The sequence below is a fragment of the Myodes glareolus genome, chromosome 5, assembly GCF_982192425.1.
Source record: "Myodes glareolus chromosome 5, mMyoGla1.1, whole genome shotgun sequence".
Lineage (NCBI taxonomy): Eukaryota > Metazoa > Chordata > Mammalia > Rodentia > Cricetidae > Myodes > Myodes glareolus.
This window is the reverse complement of record NC_142030.1, coordinates 32,042,075-32,055,434: the sequence shown is the minus strand read 5'-3', so window position 1 is coordinate 32,055,434 and position 13,360 is coordinate 32,042,075. Positions and strand designations below refer to the sequence as shown.

Below are 13,360 nucleotides of genomic sequence, written 5' to 3'. Positions count from 1 at the left end.
TTCAGGGAAATGCCAGGTTTCCAAAGACCGTGCTAGTGGGTATGGGCCCCTTGTCTTCATCTCTGGACTAGGAGATCCTCCTCTATTCCAAGTGGCTAACATAGCAGGTTCAAGCCCCGAGGAGAGAGTGTAGTCTCACTCCCAGCCACACAAGCAACGCTTTCTCCTAGACTCTGTGAATGGCAAAGTTGCCCTGTGGACCCATGATGTGCTATGGCCCTTGGCCAGGAGTACCCCATTCCTGGTTCTGCATACCAGCTTCTTCAAATACCTGCTTCAAGTAAGAAACAGAACCCGATAAGCCAGGTCCAGACTGGCAGTTCAGGAACCCAGGAGGTATCAGCTCTCTGAGACTGGATAAGAAGGACAGAGCTGAGGCACTGATGGGTTTTTGGCAAAGAGCGACTCTGATGATAAAGCAGAGCAGAGGTGAGGAGGAACTGGGCTCAGCCGGCAAGTCTGGGCAGCGTGGGGAGAGCGGCCATGCTAGGGAGGAGAAGGTCATGTGTGCTCTCTGGGCAAAGGAGAGCCAAGGAGAACATGGAGACAATGCAGTCACAGGGATGGGGTGGAGACTGAGATAGTGTCAAGTCACACCAGATCCGACCAGTAGGTGGGGCCTAGGTCTGAGACTCTGCCTCCAAGATGCAAATGCTATTCCATAAATACACAGCACATAGCCTGTTCACCTCAGCCCAGCCTCAGGAGCTTAGGCCTTTCCCTCCCTCAGTTCTGGTACCCAGGCCACAGACAACAGGACCCGTGGTGTTGCATTCTGCCAGGGTGCTCTTCCTGCGGCCCTTCTACAGGATCCACGGTAGGGAGCATCGTGTTCCCACTAAGACACGAGGGAGTTCTAGGGCCCCAGACCACAGCCTGAATGTCCCGAACACCCCAAACTCCAACTATCATGCTCTCTTGACAGCTCAGATTCCTAGGAGGTTGAGGTTGAATATGCCAAGGGACTCTGGCCCTCCTGCCCCAAATTCACTGAGCCAAACTGTGCCTCTGTCAATGAGAAAATCACCAAAGAGGCACGCACATAACCCTGCTGTCACTCCATACTGTAGAACTATACAGTCTGTGCCACCACCTTGACTGATGTCAGCTGGTCTAGTCACTCAGTAAAGCACCTCTGGGGCAGCCACAGTGTGCTAGGCATTGGGTCACAGCCATGGACACACTTGTCTTGTCAGCATCTACCCTTAACCTACTTTACAGTGGTGAACCCGAGTTCAGAGGGAGGCAGCGAGTTCCCAGGGTCACCTGGGTGATGGCCAAGAATGAGACTTCTCCACGCTGCAGGTGCTGACCACAGCTCCTGGCTGCCACCCCCACTAGCTGTTTCTAGGACACAGGGGTATTGATTTCCAGCCCTACCTTGGAAAGGATTTCTTTTCTTTTTCCACCAAGCCTTTCCGTTCCTCACTTTTTTTTTTTTTTTAAAGAATAAACTTGAAGCCATTCCCATGATTAATTACCAGCTGCCTAATGCTCTGCCACTGGCAAATTCTGGAAAGGCAATGAATTACCCTGAAAAACATCCGAAAAGAGAACCCACCATGAAGGAGAGTCAAAAAAGTTACCTGGCAGTTAGCACGGATTCCTATAGCTGAACTGGACTGCTGGCCCCATCGGAGAGGGGAGCAGTGTGGCTGGCCCTATCAGAGAAAGGCATGTGCAGCCTGCCGGGGAGTGGGACAAAACCCCTGGCTCCGGAGAGCAGTACTGGGAGGCTGAAGAAGCAGAGGTGGAGGTGGCTTTTCCTGCATCTATGTAGACCCTTCCTGATCTCTGTCCTCTGATATTACACGTTGCTTAATTTCTACAGACCTGAGTTCAAATCCCACTCCACCACTTACAACTCAATGGGTTTCTCAATGACAGAGCCTCTGGGAACCAAGGCATTACACAAACCGCCTCTAGGAGGTCTAATGGAGGAAAGTGTGTGTCCCAAGAGCACAACCCGGGTAACAGAAGAGCCTAAACTTAATACCACCAGAGGCCTCTAAGCATCCTAGTAGGCCCGTCTGCCATGATGGTGACGCTCATGTTCACTTGGGGATAAGAATGTGCACTCTTGCTATAGGAATTTGACTCACCTACAGTCATACAACTGAGAAGTAGAAATCTGGAGATCCTGCAGCAGACAGGGCCATAGCCCAGGCCGTCAGTTGTCCTACTGCTTGCCGGTCCTGCCCTGGGACTCCTGGAACATCGCATTCCACAGCAAACCTTCAGGTAGCTAGGCAGGGATCTCTACTCTCCCAAAGTGGCCCAGGGTCATGGTGCCCTGAAACAAAGGGCTCTGGGCCAACAAGCATCTGCACACAGCTTCTAAACCCTCTGGGTTGAGAGCCAAAGAGTAAATAGAGATTATGCAGGTGCTCTTTGGTGTAGAGCCAAGAGTGACCAACCCTGAAATGCCATCCTGGGATGAGACACACTGGTGTCCAGGTCAGCTCTATCCTAAGGTTTGGTCCCCATCATTCTTAGGAGCTCCCTGAGGGCCTAAGTTCTCCATCAGGCTAGGTGATCTGTCTATATCCATGCTGGTACTGGCAGGTCCTCAGAGGAAGGGGATAGTAGGGGATGTAGGGAGGGAGTCCCAGCATCTCTGAAGAAACAGGCAGTAAGCTGCGCACATCCTTTGCCATGACACTCCCATTTAACAGACAGTTAAAGCAAGGTACAGAGCAACTGTTCAAGGTTCCAGTGGACAAGTGCCAGAGTCAGGCCCTAAAGCTAGCAGTGCTCGCCATGGCTGGCTGGTGACTCCTGGCAGTGAGCATGTCTCTCTGCCATGCAGGCCACCTCCTGGTGGGTCCTGTGTCCACTGGGGTTCAGAGTCACCAGTGTGCTTGTAAGTGTCACCGTGCTGAGGCTGGGAATGCCAGGCCTGCCTCCCAGCACTCTCAACACTGTCTCAGCGGCTACCTGAGAAGCATCAAGGCAGAAGCCATGGAACATGAGCTGTCGGGAGCGCCTGTCAGGATACAATGACATCCAGCAAAGGTGGTGGCGCTGGGCCCCACTATGAGGGCTGAGAAGCCCCAATGTGGCTGAGGCTAACATAGCACCCCCAACCCTCCTGCTCATCCGCTTCTGGGAGCTCTAAGCAGAAAGGTGCACCTACCTCCGTGTAGTCCCTAGTGTCCCTGCACTGGTCAGTAGCTCACAGGCCCTCCACTTCACTCAAGGTCCATCCTCCTGCAATGAGAGGGAATGGTTAGTGTGTCCAGCTCCTGCAGGGCCTGCAATGCTGATCACACTGTCACAACTGCTACCAAAGGGAAAGCTTAACAGGCAGAACAAACCGGCCCAGGGGAGCACCAAGCGGTGTTTGGGATGATGAAGGCAGGACCAGAGACCCCATTTCTGTAGACTTTAGCTTCCCTGGCCAATGCATCTCTCTCTCTCTCTCTCTCTCTCTCTCTCTCTCTCTCTCTCTCTCTCTCTCTCTCTCTCTGTGTGTGTGTGTGTGTGTGTGTGTTCTGGAGGATCTAAGAGGAAGTGGTAACACTCACTCATTCACACAATGAACATGGCATGAACAGAACACCCAAGCTGCGGTGGCGATTGCTGCTGCAACAGCTAGAAGTGAAACACTACAGACCTAAGCAGTATCTCACACAAAGAACAAGTGCAGGGGCGGCTCCACAGAGACTCAAAGCGTGGAGCGGCCTCTTTCGGAGGGTGAAGCTAAAGAACGAATCAGAAAGGCAGACCAAGATTCGGGAAGCAGAGTCTGGGCAGAAGAAAAAGTATAAGCATTCCCTAAACGGTAGGGAAGGAAGTGTGGTATAGAGGACCTGACAATGGGAGGCTCAGGAGTGCAGGGGAGAGTAGCGGTGGGCAGAAGCAGCCAGAGAAGGGGAGTGACCCTGATTCCAGGTTGAGAAGAGTTCCTATGGCTACTGAGGAAGAAGAGCTTGGATGGAAAGAAGGTGGTGGGGGCTAGACTAGTTGGGGGCTGCACCAAGTCTAAGGGGACAGAATGTAGAGCAGCTCTGCTGGTGGCAAGGAATGGGGCAAAGTTATTCTCACTGGGTGACTCTGGTCACTCCACACTGCCCAGGGAGCTCATAGTACCCAGGAGGTTCTCTGGTAGGGTGAGAGATGCAGACTCCAATTTCAGGTCTGTCTCTATGAAAGCAATTCTGTGGCTGGAAGCAAGCATTGTGCTCCCTGGGCCAGCACCCTAGCATCTGAGTCATAAAAATGCTGGCTACAGGGCGGGATGCCTCTCAGAGTAGGGAGGCCTGGCTGACGGCTGAACGGGTGGTGCCAGCCATGCAGCCTGGCTTATATTCAGTCAGGCCCAGGCTCTCTCACTGCCCAGCAGGCACTAGTGCCAGAGAATCCTGAGCTCTGGGGTTGAGGGTACAGTCTCTAATCGGAAGAACCTGGTTCAAACCCCCATTTCACCTTCTCTCTAAATATGTGTGCCTAGCACACACCTCCCTGACTCAACTGTAGGGAGACAGGTCTCCACTTTGAGACACAGACAGTGTAAGGCAGTGGATATAGGGTGTGGACCCTTATCCGCTAGGTGGGACATGAATCACCCCACAGAGGCCAGTGCAGTGTTCCATACAGCACACAGTCCTAGAGCCATCAAGCAAGCCAATGTGTTACTTTGAGAATATAAAGAGTGCCTGGGTTATGTAACTATAAAGTTCCATTTTACAGTGGAGGAAACTGAGGACCAGGGTCTCATACACAGCAGCAATTGGGCTGGTGTGGAAGGTGAATGAGTCTCCTGCCTCCAGCCATCCACAGTCCAGGCGTTTCCCGAAGTCTAGTTGGCCAGCAGAGCCACTGACACAGAGAAAATGATTATTTTGGCAGTGGGGACAGAAGTCAGAGCCGGAAAGGCCTTGCTCACTCGTTGGGTGTCATCCAGACCTTAAGGATCAACGCCAGGCCTGCCACTCAGGATGCGTGGCTTTCACTCAGGCATCTGGTTCAGCACGGACACACGTCCCCATCTCCTGCAGACCCTACTCCCTCAGTGCTAAACTGATGCAAAGGGGTAAACAGGCCAGAGAGGGAAGGGTGACAAGTGGGGGACACTGGAATTTGAGCTCTGGACTGGGTCAGAGGTGTAAGACTGCATTATAGTTGAAGACAATGGAGCAGAAGGCTGACACTGAATCTGAACCGTGAGGTCATGATGACTGGAATTAGCCTCAGAAAATGCTCTTAAATTTATCTGCAAGGCCCAGAGAAGTTCTCTAATTGCCTAAGGTCACACAGCTACTGCAGAGTTAATAAACGTCACTGTCTGGCCCTGGAAGTTACTCAGTAGCCCTGTTCAGAGCAAGTGGACCTGAGGCCCTCCTACAGAAGGCTCAGGTACCAGGAGCCTGGGTAAGGCTGTGGAAACAGAAAGGACACAGTGCTCGAACCACACAGTCCTGCTAGTGTCCTCTATTATGGCTCCCAGCCTACGTGAGCTTGGACACCCAGGAAGGCCAAGGACACAGGCAAGAGGTGACTTGTCCTTGGCTGTTCCCAGACAGTGCAAACCGCAGGGTAAATAGCAGGTCTGAGAAGCACTGTTTTCTTCCTGAAAGGCCTTTGGTATCCTGGAGGGTTGTGGGCAGTAGGAGCTCACCCTGGTTTCCTGTGGATGGGGACCCTTGCAGGGTGGAGGGTGAGATTCCAACCACAAGGCAGCTTCCATCAGTTACAGAGAAGGCCACATAGGACCATGCCCATCTTGGGCACGACTCCAAAACTCCAGAGGGGAATGCAGTTGTTGGAGGCTCCACTGCGGCTCCAAAGTGAGCAGATCCTGGTCGGTCTGGCGTAAGGCAGAGACCACTTGGGGGCTGGGAATGTCCCAGGGTCAAGACAGATTGCCCCAACCATTGCCAATTTACTATCCCACCTTCACCAGGGATTCCTAGGAAGAAGTGGGGGTTGTTATGATGGAGACCATGATCTGAATTGGAACTCTGGCTTTGCCTCTTTGGTTAGATCAGAGGGCAGGGATGGGTAGGGCTGGGCTTAAGACTCTGCTTTGCTATTGCTGGGTCACCTTCAGCAAGTCACTCAGTCTCTCTGAGACCCTATCTCCTTTCTAAGTAGGGGATAACTTTACCTCTAGCTACTTGCCCACAAGGAGGGCTCCAGGTTGGTGTGGACCTTGGCCAAGCATGAGCACACCCAGACCAAGGGTAGCTAGATAGCCCTTACAGTGTATGGGCTAAATGATTAGCCTGCGATCCTGAGGGCTGAGCCAGACACAAAGTGCCTCGTGGGCACGAGGTGTGGAGGAAAAGACCATAGAATGGTAACAACGCAGCTTTGGGGAGTACAGAACTGCTCTGGTCACAGTGGCTAAGTGGGCACAGAACCTCCATCATGTGGGCATGCCCATGCCCAGCTGACCTGGTATAAAGACCTGAAGCCTTCCCCATCTCCCAACCCTTGGTGCCTGACCTAGATAGAGCAGTTTTGCTATCCCTGCTTTGCAGAGCTGAAATGCCAGTCTGTGGCAGGGAATGGGTCCCCTCTTGGGTCCACCCAAAGTCTTCATGGGGATAGAGATTTCCTCACCTGAGAGATTTACACAGACACACATCCCCTGAGGTGACCCTGAGCCCAGGCCCTGGTCTTGGTCTCTAGCTGGAGGCCCGGGCTGGCTCCAGAAACAAGGCAAATATTTACCCCAGATGGTTATCCAAACCTTATCTGAAACTCTGCCTCCTGCATTCTTGGAATACATGTTCCCTGACCTCACCCTCACTAGCTGGGCTGTGGGTTAGCCCGACTCAGGCTCCAGGGCTGGGGGAGCCAAGGTCTGCCAGGGCTGTCTCAAAACTTCTCTCTATGTGCACCCATACGAGATGTTCCAGGATGTTCTTGGAGAAGCGCACATTGGCAGGAACCACCCACAGGCCTACCACAGACTTCCGACCAGTGGCGAGCCTCGCCCGGAGAGGGGTATGGGATGAGATCTGTGTTGATAGCACTGGCGCCTATTATTCGGGGTTAGTGACACTGGCAACCAAGTGACATCAGTGTACTCACATGGACACATACCAGAGTATGCGGCCCACTCTGCAACCACAAGGATTGTCCCACCTGCTGGTCCTTCTGCAACAACTCTATCGGCTCTCTCTCCGCCCTTAGCATGGTCCTGGGTCCCAAAATGAGAAGGTTCCATTAAGCAGACCTGAAACTACACATCTGAAGGTAGAAGCCTTTGGCCAAAAGGAGCAGCATTTTGAGGCCCCATCTCACACTGCACTCCCAGCATCATTGCCCTGTGGATCACACGGCACTCCCAGCATCATTGCCCTGTGGACCCTGGTCACCTTCAGTCCCTGAAGAACCACCTGAATAAAGCTGCCTTCACAGAGGCGTCCCTCCCTGCCCAAGATCTCTCCAGAGCTTTCAGAACATCTGGTGTTTCCTTCTTCTTGCATAGTTAGAACTGGGCAGTTATCTATATTTTGGGTCATGAAGGCCACAAGGGAGGACTTGGCTGTCCTCATTCCTGGCAGGGTGGAGCTGGACCCTGGGATTTGGGGGACTCAGCATCTCTGATGCTGCTGCACCTCACTGGTCTCCAGGTGACAAGCTGGTGACTCAAGTTGCGAACTCATGGGCAGGGATACCTGAGAATAATCATTAGGAGGTCTACGGTCTAAGAACTGCTCACAGACTCAACCAGCCCAGGGACACCAGATTCTCTGACCAGGGAGCCAGGGATGGGGCAGGAGCCGTGGGTTGACCTGCTGGCTAGGTGACAACTATAAACCAGGGGGGGTGTATCTTTCTCCTGGGCCCTCATAGGTACCCCTGAACATCAGGGGATGTTCCAGGCTGCTCTTGGAGAAGAGAACATTGGCAGAAACCACCCACAGGAGAGACAGCCTGTGAAGCTCGGTTCACACGCTAGAGTTATCAGGAACCCAAAGACGCGGTGATGGACGAGGGTCACTGAGACTAGGTTCTCATTTTTAAAATAGGAACTGTCAACAGACTTCTAAGCATGGTCCTTCACTCATTCTTTCCCTCAGTAACTTATTTCTTTCCTTTAACAAATGACCCTGGCTACCACAAACGAGAGGAGCAAAACAGAAGCAAAGGACAGAAAGGTGGGAGGTGGAGCTGGGAAGTGGGCCCCTGGTGGCTTCTCTGCCTGGCCATGTGTTCCCACTCTGAGCTGAGGTGGGAAGGCAGGTGGATGGACAGTCCCAAGGTATCTTGGAGCATGGGGACAGGTAGGTAGTTGTGTGGGGGATGTGTGGATGAGCGGGGAGCTAAGAAACCAGGGGAGCCAGCCTTGGCTCACAAATAAGCAGCCGATCTTTCCAGAACTTAGTTTCTCCATCTGGGGCCATCATGACTAAAGGCCTGGATGAGTTGGCTTCATATCCATTAACTGGCACAGGAAATTCAAGAAGTTTGGGCACTGGGGATTGTGTATTCCCTAAGACCTCAACCCCTATCCCCAGGCAATCACATTCCCTAGCAGGCATCCCTTAGGACTCTGGCCACATATGCCTGGAAAGGAGGGAAGTCCAGATTTATAAATTCCAGACTAAGGAAAGCCCTATTCTTATTAAAGGCTCTATCATCACCCGGGCCTAGCTAGAATCCTCTCTCTCCTGTGGCCTCAGTCTGCACGGCCCTGAGCCTGTTTCCTCAGTGGTGTGACGAGGGGGGCTGGGGGACGAGATGGTATAGGATGATCCAGCCTTCCCTCCATAGGTGGCCAATGAGTCTGCAGGAGGCAGCTGAAGGACCACAGAAGGGTCATTGCACCTCACTTCACAGTATGTCCCCAGACACTACCAATTCAACCTCCCTACCAGCACTTTGTCTGTCAGAGCTGCACTTTGTGTACGGCTTTCGCCTTTCACCTTCTCTCACCTGGGCCAGCTGCCTCCCATTCCCTGAAGTTTCCAGCCGGCCAGCTGCTAGGGAAGAGGGGTAAGGCCTATGTGGTTCACTGAACTCTAGGAGCATAGCGTCAGCAGGTGGCAGGCAGAGAAGAACATCCCCGACCTGCTTTACTGTGCATGGCCAGAAACCAGGTAGTTTTGCCTTCCTGGGTGCCTGGAGCCCAGCCCTGAATGGTGCCAGTATGTTTCAGCCTCTGCATCTCCCTGCACCAATTATGGGTGTGGTGTCAGCTCACCCATCCCTGAGCCAGGGCACACCCAGAGCAGGTTGTCTCTCTGCCCCGGAGGTGCTGATGCGCCCCCGGAGCATGCCAGCCAAGTCTTCTTGCAGACATAAGGTGCCCTTCTCCATTGAAACTGGGAATCCCCGTTCTTTCAGAAGGAGGGGCTTGCATCCCAGTTATTTGATTGGACTGTCAGGGTGAAGAGTGACACCCTCACCAGCCCACTCATCCTGAAGATTGACAGACCTGGAAGGCCCAAGGTGAGCAGTCTCTTCAGGTTGCTCTAGAGTCTAATCCTAGGCTTTGGGCACCCCAATACTACAGTCTGAATGTGTCCCCAAAGTATATGTGTTAATGGTTTGGAGGTGGAGCCTCCATACCTTACATACTTTAGAAGGTATGTAAGATTGAGTGAGGGTATAAGGGTGGGGCCCTCATGGTGGTATTAGTGGCTTCACAGAAGAGTTCAGTCTTGCCACGCAACACCCTCTGCTGTGTTGGGAAGCCCCCAGCAGATACTAACACTAGACACTTGGATTCCCCACACTCCAGAACTGCGGGCCAAATAAACTTCTATTCTTTCTAAACTATCCAGTCTCAAGTAGTTTGCTACAGCAACAGAAACAGAGCAAGGGAAACACTTAGTTGGAGTGTTACACAGGAGAGGTGAGTGGTGGTCACAGTGCTGTGGGCTCTGCTTGGATTGAAGAGGCAGACAGTGACATTCACATGGTGCTTACTGCCTCTGCCCCAGGTCTAGTCTTAATACACGGTTTATACATATGAGCTCACTGTGAGCACACTTAGACACCTCAAAGCAAGTCTATGAGATGGGCAATGGCATCCTCATTGCACAAATGAGGGAAATGAGACTCAGGTACTGGAGGCCACATGGTTAGGGTCAGAAAGTGACAGAGCTGACCTCAGTACCAGCTAGCTCTAGAATCTGTGAACAGAGTCAACAGGACTGTCTTCCCAGGGGCTCTTGAGCAGAGTAGAGAAGGTGGCCACCAAAGGCCACCAAAACCAGAGCACCTCAGCCTGCTACAGGCTACACCCACGGACCTAACTTCACTGGTCTGAGACAGTTATCATCCAAGACTGTCTGAGATTCCCCTGAGGCCTGAGCTGAGAGCGCTGGCTCGCCCATGATCACTCACTCCATTGCCCTGGAAATGGAGCTTGGGGATGGAGGGCACCATTCCAGCTTCAGGGATCCTGAGGCCTGGCGCTTAGCCCTCAGATTCTCTGTCCTGGGTTGTTTTGAGTGTGTGGACACAGCATTGTCCCCTCCAGAGGAGCAGCCCACATATGTGGGTGGGAGAGAAGACGCAGCCAGCAGGGGAAACAGCCCAGCGTGCACTCTGATGACACACAAGCCCAGCAATAGTGACTCATAACCATTCCAGCCCATGACTCCACCCACTGCCAGAGCTTCTGGACTGTACGAGAGCCCCTCCCACAGGGAACAGAGAGCCACAGAGGGCGGAAGGAACAATGGGATCCACCTAGGACTAGGTGGGACAGGGAGACACCCAGAGGAAGCCACGAGGGGCATGGTGTCAGCTTGAGACGACCACTCCAGTACACAGGAAAGGGAGGCTGGCCTGGGTCCCAGGTGCTGGCATACACTCAGGTCTTTTTGTCTCCTCATGACTCAGGGACCCCATGCTGGATGCACATTCAGGCTTCTCGCTGCCAATTTCTCTCCCCAAGAACCCACGACTCTTCAGTCTAAGCACTTCGGGGGCACTGTCTCTTCCTTTCTCTGTACCTCTGTCTGACTTTCAGGGATCACTCTACGGTACCAAGTGACAAAGGCTCTGTAAGGCTAGAGGACAGAGTGGATCCTGACGTGGAGGGGCTCCTGTGTCAGAAGCTTCGCCACCATTTATCAACTGACGCATGAGCTCGAGGTGTTTCCCACCTACCTTTACCTACCCTTCCAGGCCACAATGACCTGAACCCATTTTCTTTGGAGTCCTGACCCTCTCCTTGGTCCCCTTAGTACCAGACATCCATGGACATACTGAACTGTACTGGGCTGGTGGTCACCCAGCTTGAGGAGGTGTCCCAGGTGTGGGGATACCTCAAGGGACGAGAAGAATGGGCTAGAATACCTGCTCAGAGCCACCATTCTCATTCCCAGACTTCCACCCACAGATCCACACAGCTGCCCAAGCAAGGCAGAGCTCAGACATGGTCTATTTGCTGGGCTGGGAGGCAGCAAAGGGGCCCAACCTCATCCACAGGTATGTGTGAGGGACTTGTGAGTGGTCACCCAAGTCTGGCTGTCCTCACCAATCCTAAGTTCATCCTCTGCCAAGGGTTTCATTTTCCTGACTGCTTACATTGGGCAAAGCATTCACCTCGCCCTGGCTTTTTATAGATGAGGTCCAGAGTGGGCAAGGGACTTGCCCAAGCGAATCACCAAACCAACCAGTGGCAGATTCTGGAGAAAGAATCTGGGTGTCTGGCTTGCAGGCCTGCTCTGAGGTTTCTCCCATGAGCCTGAAGGTCAGTGATTGTCTGAAGGAGCCCAGTCATCCACATGCAGGGTGTGGGCTTGTGCAAGCCGAGAGTTCTACCAATGGGACAGCCTGGGAGGAGTTAGAACAGGTCAGGGGCAGGGCAGTCCTTCCTTTCTCAAGAGGGTAGGATTCTTGGTGGTGGCTCCCACGGGAATAGGAGACACTTCAGTCAGGAAGCTTGGGTGGGCCAAGGTAGTGCTTGGGTTGGGCTTCCTGTGGGGGTGACCCATGTGTCTGCAGCCCTGGGGACAGGACAGGCTTCATTGTACCTCATTTCTGGGCTAGACCCATCCTCCCGCTTGCCCTGGCTTCCTGTCCCATCAACTCCACCAGGCTCAGGGGAGAGGGAGGGCCTCAGAGGTCTCTCTATAAGGGCTGCTGCTTTCTGGAGACAGGACGGACTAGGAAGCCTGGCAGGCTTGGCCACCATGGCCTCTGGCCTCTGGGACTCTGGTCATTTATTTTTTACAGAATGAGGCCATGACAAAAGTACCAACTGGGAGCCGGGTGATAGTGGCTCCCAGCACTCGGGAGGCAGAGGCAGGAGGATCACTGCGAGTTTGGGGCCAGCCTGGTCTACCAGAGCTAGTTCTAGGACAAACTTAAAAGCTACAGAGAAACCTGATCTCAAAACAAACAAACAAACAAACAAAAGACAACCGGGTTTCACCCCTGAGCATATAACTTTGGACACGGCTGAGCAGGGCCCCGTGGGAATTAGTCTGACCTAGTGCTGACATGGCAGACCACCCACACAGTATGTAGGGAAAAGCCCATGTAATCACCCATGCACACTTTGATTCTAGCAGTGTAGGTGACCCCAGCTCATTCTCTATGGCTCAGAAATTGGGGATACACTCACTCAGGCTGAGAGTACAGTAAAAAAGGAAGTTGGTGCCCTGTCCCAGGGTGGGAGGGGATATAGATGCGGCTTTTAGTCCCTCCGTGGCCCCTCCCTCATACCTCCCCAGCCAATGGGAGGCAGTTACATTGGGTCTCCATCAGGCTAGACATCAGAGTGAGAAAGACCTCCCAGGTGCCCCTATGCCCACCTCAACATAGACTTCTCCTGTTTATTGAGAGTGGGAGATCCCAGCCGCCTCTGGGACTTAACTCTCCTGCCTACACACGGCAGCCCAAGGAACGCCCCACCAAGGCTAGCCCAGCAGGACTCCTGGCCCTGGAAATCCTGACAGGAGGGAAGCTGCATCTGCTGAGGTTTGGCAGAAGCGACAATGAGCCACACCCTGGCCACCAGTTCTAGACAAGAGGTCTGGTTTCGACCGCTCGGAGTCCTGAGGCAGGAAGTCCGGGAGGGGCTCAGAGATGCTGAAAGCCAATGGCCTGTGGCCCTCGCACAAGTGGGGTGAAGGACAGGGGTCAGCCTTCAGCCTGGCAGGCGGCCAGCACACTAGAACTACCAGATGACCATGGGCAGTGGAAGGCCAACCCTGGGGCTGGACGAAGGCCCAGAAGGCACTGTAGGCTCTGGCCTCGTCGCTCTGCAGCCACCCTGCCCAGCACCCACGTGCAGATGTAAGTGGTAAAATGGCAGCCACTGGGTACACCCCTCTAGCTTTTCTCTGCACAGAGGTTCCCCACTTCTCCTCTTCACATTGAATACTATACCCCTAAGTGTTATCACAGCAAAGCTATGGGATATCTGCTATGCCAAGATGGC

At 53.3% G+C, this 13,360-nt stretch overlaps 1 protein-coding gene across 4 annotated transcripts in view; it reads right to left on the bottom strand.

The window, feature by feature from the left end:
- Positions 1–13,360, bottom strand: part of Zmiz1 (zinc finger MIZ-type containing 1) — a 202,740-nt gene that overhangs the window by 124,621 nt on the left and 64,759 nt on the right. For 3 of the 4 annotated variants that reach the window (XM_087906214.1, XM_087906211.1, XM_087906213.1), the window contains exon 3: positions 3,137–3,210. The exons of the other annotated variant lie outside the window; for it this stretch is intronic. The gene's annotated coding sequence lies outside the window, so the exon portion shown is untranslated. The remainder of the gene's footprint in view (positions 1–3,136; positions 3,211–13,360) is intronic. 4 annotated transcript variants of the gene reach the window in all.